General features: G+C 35.3%; 1 protein-coding gene and 1 long non-coding RNA gene across 2 annotated transcripts in view; both read right to left on the bottom strand.

Annotated features, from left to right (window-relative positions):
- Nucleotides 1-14949, bottom strand: part of LOC133192278 (golgin subfamily B member 1-like) — a 108215-nt gene that overhangs the window by 4454 nt on the left and 88812 nt on the right. The window lies entirely within an intron of this gene.
- On the bottom strand, nucleotides 4187-5546 carry LOC133192792 (uncharacterized). Its single transcript, XR_009721873.1, has 3 exons — nucleotides 5528-5546; nucleotides 4955-5200; nucleotides 4187-4284 (listed from the first exon to the last, which is right to left on the bottom strand). It is a non-coding gene; the product is annotated as an uncharacterized LOC133192792 (long non-coding RNA).

Here is a 14949-nt window from a genome sequence, read left to right as displayed (position 1 = left end):
TAATAAACACAGTCAGTGCACCATCTAACCATACCATACATAAAAAATAACATATAACAAACTTTTAAAAAAAAAATCCCATACCCCACTCTGTATATAAACTTCCCAAGTGCAAGTGCTTGGAAACATTTGTTTCTTATTTTATATTGAATTATGTTTGTCATGGCTGTGGCTTGAGCCATGACCTTCCAATCAAGAAACCACCCAAGGAACTATGATTTGTAAAAACTTCAATTTGCATAACTCGATGAAGCTTGCTTTTTAATATAACTAACCAGGAACCTGTTGCTCTTGAGAAGATTTTTTTTTTGTTTTTTGAATCCCTACAGTGGCCCAATCCTTTACATCCAGGGGCTGAACTGATTAAAATTGAATGTACACAATGTCAGTTAGCTTGCATATAAGTTTCATCATTTTTGCCTAATGGCATTTAGAAGATTTTTAGATAATGCCACCAAATTATCCCATTTAAAAAAATCGCTCCTTGAAAGAGGGCTGTGGCGTTTCATTTCAACAAACTTACAATGAATTTCCCATTTCATGTAATATCAATTGTGATAAGTTTGTTAGAAATTGACCTAGTTGATCTGGAGAAGAAAAAATTACAGATTTTTCAAAATATCAATTCAGAAATGACCTTGAAACCATTTTTGAACATCTGAAAAACTGTACTTGTATCACATTTATGTTCAATTCAATATGTAATGTTAATGTCACAGTAGACTCCTGTATGTTTACAATTCATTGCACATTTAGATGTCTTTTGTTAAACTTAAAGTCCAGCTTCACAGTCCAGGTAGTTGTCCAACATGCACGAACTAGCACATTAAAAACTGGGACATTACCAAATTGGCTTCACCCCACAATCATGGCTGAAATTAACTCGGAAGAATATCCATTAGGCTCTCCGCTGGTGCACGTTAAAATGTGTCAGTCACATGAATTATTACATATTGATATGATATGTGAGGACTGTGATGAATTTATTTGTGACAAATGCGCAAAATCAAATCATAGAGATCATGATTGGAAAACCCTAACCACAGCAGCCAACCGAAGAAGGAGAGGTCTATTTACATTTACATTTCTTAGAAGGATCAAAGAAGAGGATCTGCCTGGAATTGAGGAGAAGATAGCAAAACAGATCACAGAAAATAAAAAACTGTGCGACTTTGAGATTAAAAAGCTACAGAAGCATTATGAAGAGATAATGGCCAGAATGACATATATAAAAAAATTGCCACGAAAAAACACTAAAAGACAATCTGGTTCAAAAGAATGAACAACTGAACAGAGTGAAATCTGAGTTAGACAAGAAGAAGAGAGGAATTGCCGACACAGTGATATTCATGGAGGAGAACAACAGCACCATGTCAGATTACAGATTACAGCTTGATTGACAACCACAGAGAACTGACAAGAATGCTGTCTGAATTTGAGATTCATATGACAAACTTTGAACATTCAGTGAGATACACTAGAGGTGAAAACAATGATAACTTACTTATATCTTAGGTTGGAAAAACTTTGGATTTAGTTGATATTGGTGTGACTCAAAAACACGCATTTCGATATGGAAATACAGGATTATCTGTGTTGGAGGCATTCAGTGAGAACCAATGTTACATATATAAACTTGGATCAGGATATATAGAAAAAGTCAACACAAAAGGTGTTAAAGAACATAAATATAAAAGCACTCATAATGATATGTGTGTGACTGGTAATGGTGATGTTTATTTCACTGACTATCGCAACAAGCTTAAGTCCATCAGCAGTCTGTCACCATCAGGATTTGTCTCTACAGTCGTCAGTACAGATCCATTGATACCAGCAGGAATCTGTCAGTCAGTGGACTGTGGACTATTGGTCACATTGAGAGACAAGGAAATAGATTATTACAAATTAGAGTCACACAGCAGACGTCTGGTGAGACACATCACAGTGACAGGTGATGTCATCCGTGAGTATGAGTACCAGGAGGACGGTCAGACCAGACTGTTTACATATCCAGTCAGAGTCAACCAAAACAGTAACAGTGATATATGTTTTGTGAACCGTACAGGTACCAATAGAGGTAATCTAATGATTATATCTCCCTTTGGTCGTACAGAGTCTGTCTACCATGGACAGAACCCGACAAAGGCATTTAAACCAACTAATGCAGTGTGTGATTCCCTCTGTAACATCCTTGTTACCGACCCTTACAACAATCAGATCCATCTGCTGAGTCCTGATGGGAAGTTCATGAAGTTTATACCGACTGAAGATGGAGTGAACCGTCCATTCTCATTATCCCTATACAAGTCTACAATGTGGGTGGGATATTATGGAGGACATGTCCAAGTTTTTCAATACACAGTGTAAAAAAAAAATGCATAAATTTTTTATGGAATTCATTCACATTGAATTTGAATGCAAATTCATTTGTTCAACGGTATTTTACAATATGTGAACATTTTCCTTAATCCCTTAAATTTGTGTTTCACCTTTAGTTTTAGAACAGGTAAAGCACACAGACTTTTGATCATTAAATGGTCTTTCAAATTGTAATTTCCACATGATACCTTAAAACCATTCAGGATTTCTGAAATATGTATCACAAAGTCCATACCTAGAACCATAAACTGAACACAGACTGAGTAAAAAAATGAAATTTGGAATGAATATCTTCATTTTTATTTTAAACATGATTTACACCCTGCAAGTTTATTTAGTACTGTACTTAGATTCAAACACAAGAAGGTTTTTTTCTTCAAATTTATGTGAAGAGTTAAACTTAACTGAATTTTTACTCAAGTTTGTTCCCTGTTACGGTCCCTATATACACTTAAACAAAATATTTTTATTCATTGACAAAATTGCATTGTATGAGGGTGTAAATTTTGGGCATATCCATTATGTTTTCAGCATAGGGTACCTTGAATTTACCCCCAGGGAAAATGTTTAAAGATAATGAATATTGATGAATAGAAATCACTATTGTTAAATTGTGAGAAAATAACATGCAGATAAAGTATTCAATTAATTTATCTTGGTCTATTAAAATGCAACACATGCCTGAATTCATTACAAGTTGAATAAAAAACTATGGATTTCAAATTCTTTCATTTTAGATCTAGGGGCAGAATACTCTAATTGAATAAAAATACCACAGAATGAGATCACAATTTGGCCTAGTTGAATTGTTGAAAACATGTAATTTGCACGGTTTTTTCGCATTTTAGTAAGCAAAATGATTTCAATTCACTATCACTTCATTGTCGTTAAATATTTTTCCTGCGGGTAAATTGCAGATACCTATGTTGAAAATTAAATAGTTAAACTCCATATTTACATCTTTATATCTCATATAATTTTCTTGGAGTCCAATAAAAACTTATTCAATTGGTGTATTGAAAGTCATTAAAAATTTGTAAACCCGCAATATAACTTGACTTCTAATTTCTTGCAGATTTTCCACAAGCATTTCGTCTGTTTACAGTTGACTCAAAGTCATTGAATTTTAAGCAAGTGTATAATTTAGAAAGGACAGAACACCTGTTTTTGTAAAGAAAACCAAGCACTAACCCTCGACGTCCTTTGATCTAAAAATTAGACCACAAATTTTATATATACTGTAAATACTGCTCAACAAGTTTGGTTGTAATATTATGGAAATCAAAAAAATTTATCCCTCCATTTCCAAGAACCAGTTTCACATAGGAATACAAAAAGGATTTCTCCTCCAAACCCTTGAACTCGATATAAAGTGAAACCTCATTAATCTGGATGTGAATAACCCCAACGCTTCACATTCTGGACGACATTTGTGGGGAACAAAATAAGTAATTTTGGATGCTTCATTAATCTGGATAATTTGCTCAGGAACACAAGTGTTCAGTTGAATAAGACTTGACTGTACACTATTCCTTTCCTAACAGTAAACAAATATACACTGCATTAATTCACATGACATTGTTCTCAAGCATCCTCGAGTAAATATCTGTTATTGCGATGTTATTTTCAAATCAAGGCAATCTTATGAAATTATGTGAATGACTATCAATTCTAATTTCATGGGCAAGATTTCCAACACTGAGATAATGACATATATAAAAAATAACATAAATGGCTATTGGTTATGATGTGAAAAAATAAAACTGATCTGCAAACAGTACGGAAAAATCACTCCTCCATATTAAAATCCTCCCCATAAACAAGGATTCCCTCCCCTCTCTGAAATGGAAGTTCAAGTCGGCCATGTTTACCAGGATATGGTACAAAGTCATACACTCCCGCAAACTGTCAAAAACAAATTAGAAATATCGCGAATCATCCAATCAATGTGTAGAGATACATGTACATGTATTACCAGATCACAAAAAGGAAAAGTATTTCTTTCATTATAACATACACAGTTATGAACCATATAACATACTGTGGAATCATCATTGTTCATGGGGGGCCAATGTTCATGGATTTCGTGGATCATCCTTATCCATGAATTTACATCCCAGTGAACAGTTATTTTTTCAACATATTTATTCATTGAATCTTCTGTATATAAGAGTTACCCTCGAAATCACGTCCCCACGAATCAATTGAATTTGACGTGGCCACTAACATTGACCCCATATACATGTACATGTATTACAAAATCATATTGACAGTCAAGGAGGAAAAGTTTTTCTTTCATCATAACATACACAGATATGACCCACATTACATACTGTGGAATCATCAATGTTCGTGGAGGACCAATGTTCGTGGATTTCATGGGTTTCCCTTAACCACAAATTTACATTCCCACAAACAATTATTTTGTCAACAAACTAATTCATTATATGAATTACCTATGAAATTACGTCCCCAAGAATCAATAAAATTTTAGTTGCCCATGAACATTGACCCCCAAAAATTGAAATGATTCCTCAGTATGTAAACTGAGTTTTAATGTACACAATAACCTTACCATACGTTTGGGTGAAGAAGAGTACACTTCGTGACTCCTGACAGCTGATGGGTTTTCTTCTGGGTCTTCAAGGTCACCTGCATCCGGGACATTATGGACGGTTTTCACGACGTCAGAACACTGTCCCCCCGATCCTATGGTCTATATACTGTACGCCTGACTCTGACGGGTGTCCACGATCTTGACGATAGTGTTGGCGATGTGAGCACTACTGTCTTATTGATGAAGCTGACCATTTAAGTAGATCTAAGACAAAGATAATCATTATTGAACATTTTGATCTTTAAGGTTATGCATTGATTAAGTGAAAGCAGATTTACGTGCAGCTTTTGTAATATACACATGTATGTTAAGATATTTTAGGTTTGATTCCCAATTCTCTTCAATGTTTTGACTCATGCTGGTTTCTACTATTGATAACCTGTCCTACATTTATACATTTTGGTACCCAGTATATTTAACCCCCTGTTGTCAAACTACTTTCTGTACCCTGTTCATCTGACATGTCTTCGTAGGTGACTACTGTTTTTGGTAGCCTGTATATTTAATCACCTGCTGTGAGTGTCTACTTACTTTATACCCAGTACATTTATAAACCCTGTGTTGTGATCGTTACAGGTAATTGTTATAGGTAACTACTTTCTTTGTGCCCCGTACATGTCACTCTACTGTTGTGATTGTTGAAGATTACTACTCTGTTGTGATTGTTTCAGGTGACTACTTTTTTTTACCCGTGCATTTGTCCTCTGTGTTTTGATCGTTGAACGTGTTTACTTACTTTATATTTATTTAACCCCTCTATTTTGATTGCAGATGTCGACTTAGGTAATCAGAGATATCACAGAGTTTGACGTAGGTAATTAGAGATATCAAAGATATTGATATGGGTAATCAGAGATATCATGGTGTTTGACTTAGGTAATTAGAGATATCACAGAGATTGACTTAAGTAATCAGAGATATCACAGGGTTTGACTTAGGTAATTAGAGATATCACAGGGTTTGACTTAGGTAATCAGAGACTGAGTTAGGTAATCGGTGACATCAGAGATGTATGTCACAGAGATTGACTTAGGTAATCAGAGATATCACAGAGTTTGTCTTAGGTAATCAGATATATCAGAGTGATTGACTTAGGTAAACAGAGATATCACAGAGATTGACTTAGGTAAACAGAGATATCACAGAGATTGACTTAGGTAAACAGAGATATCACAGAGATTGACTTAGGTAAACAGAGATATCACAGAGTTTGATTTAGATAATCAGAGATATCACAGAGTTTGACATATGTTAACATTAACATTCTGTTTTTATACTGAATTTGACTAGGGAAAGTTCCGTCTACTTGATCAATACATAGGGCCCATGGCGGGTGTGACCGGTCAGGGGATGCTTAATTCTTCTAGGCATCTGGCTCCGGGGTCATAGAACTTAGACGAGCTCATTTTTGATCTCGGTCTCACTTTTACCAAAGGTATTAATAGTGGAAAAGTGAGACTGAGATCAAAAGTGAGCTCGTCTAAGTTTTATGGCCCCGGGGCTTGATCCCACCTTTGGCAATTTCCCGGGGTCCGTGTTTTATGTCCTTTTCATATATTTGTATTGTTTATAGATTTTTTTTTAGATTGATCACTGTTCGTTATCTTCACTTTTTACATAGATATCTCACAGATTGACTCGGGTCAATATAGATATAACAGAAAATAACTAAGATGATTATAGATATCACAAAGATTCAGTCAGAATTTAACTGAATCGACCTCTGTGAGCCATAGACATCTCAAAATCTCTCACCAGTGTTACAACCTGTCATCAGGTTAGCAGTGGATGCTCAGGTTGTGTTGAGTTCATTGATTTTTGAAAGCAGAATCTAGGAAAAAGTAGAATTTACCTTTTACGTATCCCCCATGTATCATGCACAAAATGTTCATGCACAATATGTAATTACCAATTGTAATGTTCAGTTTCAATCTTGTCATCAATGATCAAATACACAAGATTCTATATACTGTAGATAACAAGGATACTTACATGTAGTTCAGATCAGCCACAAATGCATTTTTTATCCAAACACTTTTGTTGTAAATAGGGCATGAATGTCTGCAACATTGCACGAAAAAAAAATAACCCGCTCCAAGTTTTTCTACAATGATTTCAACCATTCATACAGACAAACCTCGTTATCTCAAAGTCGATGGGACCCAGAAAAAACTACGAGATATCAGAGGGATCAAGATATCGAGGATAAAATACTTCAGAAATACGTGATTAGGACTTCGACATATCCGTGGTATTCGAGATATCCGTGTTTGAGATTTACCGAAGTTCAACTGCAGTATTTGTATAAATTATTCATATAACATGTATAACGTTAGTGAATTAAGAGACTTCATAGAAGTTGATGCAAATTAAATGCTCAACAGCCTTTGTTCTTCGTTAAAATAAAATTTAATGATCAGTGAATTATAAATAATCCTTCAATAAATGGGGTAGAAAATCACAGAGATTACTTGTGCAGCTCCCACCTTTATCGTTGTTTGGCACCCAAAGCGCCCTCTATTGGCTTATGCCTGTGATGATAGAGACACGTATGACAGAAAGAAATCGGGACGCAGGCACTGTAAAAGTGTTAAGGTTCCCTAGTGACAACTCTTGAACGTTTTATGAATATAACTTGAGAGTGACTTTCCTTGGAGATGTTCTAAGACAAACATTGGATAGACGAAAGATTAGTGTATGGGTTTTTTTTCAATAAGATAGAGAAAAATGGCATCATTTTGTTTGTTGATACAATTTCAAAGTTATGGTATTGAAGAAATCAACTATTGAGGGTTTGTAGAAACTGGTACATGTGCTCATGTACGTATTCCTGAAAGTTTTATAAAAGACATGATGTCGGAAAAAATTGTGAAGAAGATTATTGAGGAGTTCTACATGTAGTAATCTCTTAAGTTTTTTTTATTTCAAGACATGTAGATTTTCTTATGTGGAAAACAATAAATGAAGATATTTAATGTACCCCATGTATTTTTGTAAATTTGCCCTTTGCCAATCTTTGTTGTACCTTTATGCTTTCAAAGTATCATTTTAATCATTTCTAGTGATTTGTCTACAATTATTTTTCAACAAGGAGAGCAATCCCTTGCAACATGGTTGCAGTCATGGAACACAATTTGTCATTCAATAAATTGATATCGTGTAGTGTTGTACATTCATTCAGAGATGGTGGGTACTTCGATAGACAGACTTGGCTAGTCTTACAATTGTAATTTCCACCAGAGACAAACATACTGTAAACATACTTATTTTAGCGGTATCCATATCATATTAGTGTCTTTCTTGCTACTCCTTGTCCACAAATTCATGTTAACATATCTTTAAACAAATACAATTCGATTTAAGCAAATTTTCAATTGCTTAAACGGTTGATGTGATAGAATGCGCTTAGTTTTGATTGTGCTGGTTAATGCATGTTTACAGTTGTAAGTCCTCCTTAATAACTTATATAGATAGACTTCATGAGACCTGTAATAGATATAAATACATAGACATTGTGATTCCTTATTTGTAGTCCCTTGCCAGATTTTTTCACTCATCATGTGACAATACCAGATTAATGGGTTTTGATTCAAATTTGGACCTTTACTCAGCTCGCATGGCCATTGAGCAGTGAAGGTTCTTCAGCATGTCAACACCTGCCATGGTCTCATCTGAAAAACCTGAAACTTTCACTTAAGAGTGCCAAGTGCTTTGCAAAGGAACAATTGTTACCTAATTTATATCGAATCAGGTTTGTCAGGACCGGGGCTTCAATCCCTATTCGTACTCCACCCTATCCCCTGAGGCATAGCTTGATTTGAACATAAAATTTACAACTACTAAGGATACTTTCATACTATATGTAATATGATTATCATAACACTAATTTCAAATGTCAAGAAGATTTTAAAAATAGTATTTTCCCAAAATATTTACATATATTTGCTCCGATTGTGTTCCAATCCTATCCCAAGGGATCAAAATTGGAAAAAAAGTAACTTGATTTCTGATTAGGCTTGTATATTTGTTGTTCTTGTCATCCTTGTCACGGTCTTGCTGTCCTTTAAAAGGTTTTTAGTAGTAGCTACCCCATATAATATTGTTGGTAATGTGTAGATACCCGATGGCGTGGTCATAATGAAACGAGGGAGCGTAACTTGTACCATAGTTTTAAAAAACTAATCATGTCTAAGCCTACTTACGAAGTTCGACTGATTTGAGTTATTTAAAAATGAGCAGAAAAAATGTTAGACTAGTCTATCGCAGGATTATTTTCCAAATATTTCGATGTCTTACACACAGTGAACGGAAAACAAGGAAGTTATAACTTGTAATCTGGACTTTTTAAAATTTTTCTACGACAAAAGCAGCCTTCAATGTCTTATTTATTCAAATCCAGACCGTATAATAAAACTACGAAAGCCTATTAGGATCAAACTACGGTAAAAAAAAATTTAAAAGGCGTTATAACGCCTTTTCAGAAGGCGTTATAACGCGAAAAAAGGCGTAATAACGCCTTTTGAAAAGGCGTTATAACGCGGAAAAGGGCGTAATAACGCAAATAAAGGCGTAATTACGCCTTTCCAAAAGGCGTTATTACGCCTTTCTAAAAGGCGTTATAACGCCTTTCTAAAAGGCGTTATTACGCCTTTCCAAAAGGCGTTATAACGCGAAAAAAGGCGTTATTACGCCTTTCTAAAAGGCGTTATTACGCCTTTCCAAAAGGCGTTATTACGCCTTTCCAAAAGGCATTATTACGCCTTTCTAAAAGGCGTTATAACGCCTTTCTAAAAGGCGTTATAACGCCTTTCCAAAAGGCGTTATTACGCCTTTCCAAAAGGCGTTATTACGCCTTTCCAAAGGCGTTATAACGCCTTTTAGAGCCTTTCTAAAAGGCGTTATTACACCTTTCCAAAAGGCGTTATTACGCCTTTCTAAAAGGCGTTATTACGCCTTTCCAAAAGGTATTATTACGCCTTTCCAAAAGGTTTTATTACGCCTTTCCAAAAGGCGTTATTACGCTTTTTAAAAAGGCGTTATTACGCCTCTTTTTTTTCCCAATACTTAGCCCACCCTGGGGGCTGATTATAATTAGATTTCTAGGAAAAAAGATTTTTAAATGTGTAAAATATTTTCAGTGTTAATTAAGGACATACGCAACGTACCTTACCTACTGATAATTTTTCGAGATATTCTTAATTTAAGATAACAGTACCATCAGATGTTCGTAGACAAAAAATTAGCATGTGTTACCAGGGGTTTTGAAAAGATATCAATTGATGAAAATTCTTGTATAATTCAAAGAAAAATATACAAAAATTACTAAACATATATTCTAAATGTTTTGTTTATCCAAACTTGTTTTAGAAGAAGTGTACAATAGCATATATTGACAATAAAATGTAGGACAAAGTGCCTTTAAGTATTGGAACTCTTCAACTCCAGGGAAAAATACAATAAAGTTCAAACTACGTTGCGTATGTCCTTAAACCAACTTAGTCCTTCTCTGATGCCAGACGCTTCTGCCAAGGTGTATGGATTTCAGAAATTTTGTTGAAGGCTAATTGCTCATTATACCTATGCAAATACTTTGCCTGTTTTTTACCAAGAGGAGAGAAAAATATTTCAAATTTGACATGAATTTTTAATACGTGGCTAGCAAAGCCCAAAGCTGGTTCTGCCTATATCCTGGATTTTCAAAAGTAGAGTGTTGACTTCTCTTAGTAGGCATGCAAAATGCAAACAAATGTCTGCGAGATGTGCAGGAATATAGAAAATACTATAATTTATAATATAATTTATAATATTAAAACTATAATCTAAATATTGCATAAATAAAGATGGCTTTGGTTCAATCTTTCATATATTTACTATTTTAAAATAACGCCTTTCCATTTTTGGATACAACTCCTTTTCAAACAGGCCGGTAGTACGAATGTGAGTGGGGGGGGGGGGGGTTCCCCATCCCACTTTTTGGGAGAATAGTCTTGCTATAGTTTAAATATAAAAAATCATTAATTGATTGCTTGGTCCCTTAACATTTTGTTGCAGTATGGTTAAACTCGGGCAAGTCATTGCATTTAAAAAAAGTTTTACCGAAAAATTAGAAAAAGTTTCCCCTCAAGTTAAGGCAGTTTATTTTTTTTCGGGGGGGGGGGTTCTTGTTTTTTTGTTTGCTTGTCAATTTTATGGGACCCCCCCCCCCCCCACTTTAAAAGCACGGGACCGTCAAAGACATAATAATGGCCCTTCAAAAGGCATAATAACGCCTTTTGGAAAGGCGTAATAACGCCTTTTAGAAAGGCGTAATAACGCCTATTAGAAAGGCGTAATAACGCCTTTTAGAAAGGCGTAATAACGCCTTTTAGAAAGGCGTTATAACGCCTTTCGGAAAGGCGTAATAACGCCTTTTGGAAAGGCGTAATAACGCCTTTTGGAAAGGCGTAATAACGCCTTTTAGAAAGGCGTAATAACGCCTTTTGGAAAGGCGTAATAACGCCTTTTAGAAAGGCGTTATAACGCCTTTTAGAAAGGCGTAATTACGCCTTTATTTGCGTTATTACGCCTTTTTTCGCGTTATAACGCCTTTTCAAAAGGCGTTATAACGCCTTTTAAATTTTTTTTTACCGTAGTTTGATCCTAATAGGCTTTCGTATAAAACGCCTCGGTCAATATTGATATTATTCTGGCGAATACCAAATCACATCCACCACCGAAAGAGTCCATAATTGTATAATATTCTAAATACTAAGATAATCTGGTCCTGAGACTATTTTCAGAAAAAAAACTAGATGCTGTCATAAGACAGTAATACCCGCACTAATGTGTTTGCCACTAAATGCAGGCACGTAGCATCAGGGCCTGTCCCCCCCCCCCCCCCACTTTTTTCAAAACATAACTTTTTACTATGGAAAATGTTCATGAAAGGATGGTTGTCTCCCCCCCCCCCCCCCACTTTTTGTTGCATTATAGTCAAATAAAGGTAATGTAGTAGTGTATATATAAAATTGGGGTACTGAAAGAAGTTGGAACCCACCCCACCCCACCCCACGAAATAGGATTTTTGAGTTTTGAAAAAAAAATTTTTTTGGCTTGTCAAGTTTTTTCAGGTGAGTTGATTTTTTTTCTCTAGCTGCCCCCCCCCCCCCCCTTTCAAAAATGTTGCTACGTCCCTGAAATGTGCTCTGACTGCTCTCCTTCAAATTCTGGTAACCAGGGAAGAAGCACACATTTAAATCGAGCATAAAATGCTCAGGTGAACATTCAACCCATATGGGCCTCTTATGTAAATCAGGTGCGGATTCAGGAATTTTTTCCAGGGGGATCCATACAGAAATTTCTTGACAAGCCAAAAAAAACCAAAACAAAACAAAACAAAAAAAACAAACAAAAAAACAAAAAAAAACCCACTTAAACTCCTCTCCCAAATGTGAAAACCTATTTCATGGTCGTGTGTGTGTGTGGGGTGGGGGGGGTGGGGGGGGGTGGGGGGGGTTGGCCGTTCACTTTTTAAGCTTCATATGTATAACTTTTCATACCAACTTAACAGGGGTCCGTGTTTTCTAGGAAGGGAGGGGGGGGGGTGTTCCAAGGTCACTTTTAGTTGCTTTCGTATATAGATTTCGTATAAAGGTTCCGGACCCCCTCCCCCTCTATTTCCGCGCATGTAAATATTTCATTACCAGTCTGATATTACCTAATAATGTAAATTCTGATAAAGAGAATTTTTGAAAGATTTGTGTAAAAAAAAGGGGGGGTTAATTTTCTACCCATCATTGGAACTTCTTGAATTCATTGTCAAAACAACAAATATTATTATTTTAGTGCATAACTTTTTTGATGAACTTAAAAATAAATTAGATGCCAAAATGACAAATTACGCAAATTGTTATCAGTATTTGGGTAGGACTCGGAGAACTCCTTTCCAAATCTTGATCCAATCAAAAATCAACCCCCACCCACGATTCACCTGTTTTCCTGTCATATTTAGAATAGATGACACAAACTTATGAAAAAAAAAATGTATGTAATTATAATATAAATTTTACAAATGTACACCTTTTTGGAAAATTTCTAGACTCGTGCATACGTCACACTGCGAGCACTACTTTTACCGTTATCATTATTGTTTTGCACATGGTGTATGCACATCATTATTACCACTGGGATTATTAATAGTTAGTGTGTGTTTTAAATGGATTTATTACTCTATCAAGTTAACAGTACCTATAACAGGCGGTAAGTACATTATGAATATATTATTTTAAAGGTTTAGTAAAGAACGGGGTTTGTTTGTTGTTTAACGTCCTTCTCGAGAATTTTTCGCTCATATGGAGACTCCACCACTTGCCGGTGGAGGGCTCGCAGCACAGTTAAGGCTGCAGTAAGGAGGCGGGGCCTAATTTATACGGGAAATGCTTACTATGACATCACACAAAAATGAAAGTTCTTCAAATTACCACAAAATGAAATGATTGGCTATTTTAAACTTATGAATAGCTTTAAACTACATCAATACTAACTAGTGCATGCATTATTGTCGTTGGTTTAATCTCACACGGCAATATATAAACAATTCACTGATCGCAATGCACTTGTCAATGTGACGTCATATCGGAAAATTTGACGCAGTTTGTATGCAGTGAGAGGCGGATCAAGTTATATTTATACAATGAAAAATGTATTTTGTAATTAAATAAAATATAAATTGTAGATGTATAAGAGGCCATTAACTTGGATGCGATGTCTTTTTTATGATTTTATTCATATACTTCCCGTACATTCCCTAGACAAGCGATACTGTCGTATATTTGTATGCAGATTCATTGAAGGGTAATAGAAGGGTCGTAATAAATCGATATATTGCAAGGGCATACCCTCAATGAATTATGACAAGCTTTTACACATAAACTCAAGAAGTATGAAGATATTTGAAAAGTGCTGCGAACCTGTTGAAATCTTGCAAATGAATTAATTATATCTATATTTAATGTACTTGACCAGCAAAATATTCAACATACGGTCTAACAAATGTAATTTTAGCAATTAGATAGTAGAATCTATATAGGTTCGCAGCACTTTTCACAAACTACAAAGAGTGTTGAAAATAATTATATGCTAAACTTAGATTTTTAACTTGGTTATGCCCTTGCAATATTAGAATTTATAGATGACCTCAATACTTCAGGTATATTTGCTAAAATCACGTGACTGCCACATCACGTGACAAGTCTTAATAAGAAATCTAATCGTCCTCAACATTATTAGTTTTCAACCACATTGCATTTGTCCGATAATAGTAAAGTCCTAAAAAGAAATGCCCATCCTTGTGAAGAATGTATTTTCTATCTAAAAAATTCGCCGATATTTCCATTTGACACCTTAACTGTGCTGCGCTGCAAATTTTAACCACGGGACCTCGGTTTATACAGTCTCATCCGAAGAACTGGTCTCCACGTCCCGCAGTGAATTCGAACCCGCGACGTAAGGATCAACTCCTTACTCCATGACTCTAGAGCAGACGTTCTAGTACCCACTGCTCCACACAGGTGACTAGAACGGGGTAAAATAATCGGAAATGAAAATGGTTAGGGGCCTATAGGTGGAAAAGGGTCAAAGATCATTGGAATGCCACAATTATACAAATTATACAATGAGGCAAGTTCCTGGGGTCATTCCTCTCGTTCTATGGAAACAGAAACAATAAAATAGCTTTCATTAGAGCAAAAGCCCCTAAGTCATCTTTGTATTATTTCATTTCATTTCATTTTATTATATTAGTTACATGACATACAGATGATAGGTATTACCTAAGGATAGCCCATAAAAGCTTTTTTTAAAATCTTATTTCCAGTGGGGTCCTTAAATTACAAATATGTTAGTAACAAAAAAATTACATTAATATTAATAATGGAATTTAGGCAGGGTACTTGTCTAATGAATGAATATAGCAT

This window comes from Saccostrea echinata, unplaced genomic scaffold (genome assembly GCF_033153115.1).
Source record: "Saccostrea echinata isolate AGI-Se365-2 ecotype Australia unplaced genomic scaffold, CSIRO_AGI_Sech_v1 ptg000025l, whole genome shotgun sequence".
NCBI lineage: Eukaryota > Metazoa > Mollusca > Bivalvia > Ostreida > Ostreidae > Saccostrea > Saccostrea echinata.
Note: the sequence above shows the minus strand (reverse complement) of the source record. Positions and strands in the feature narration are given on the sequence as shown.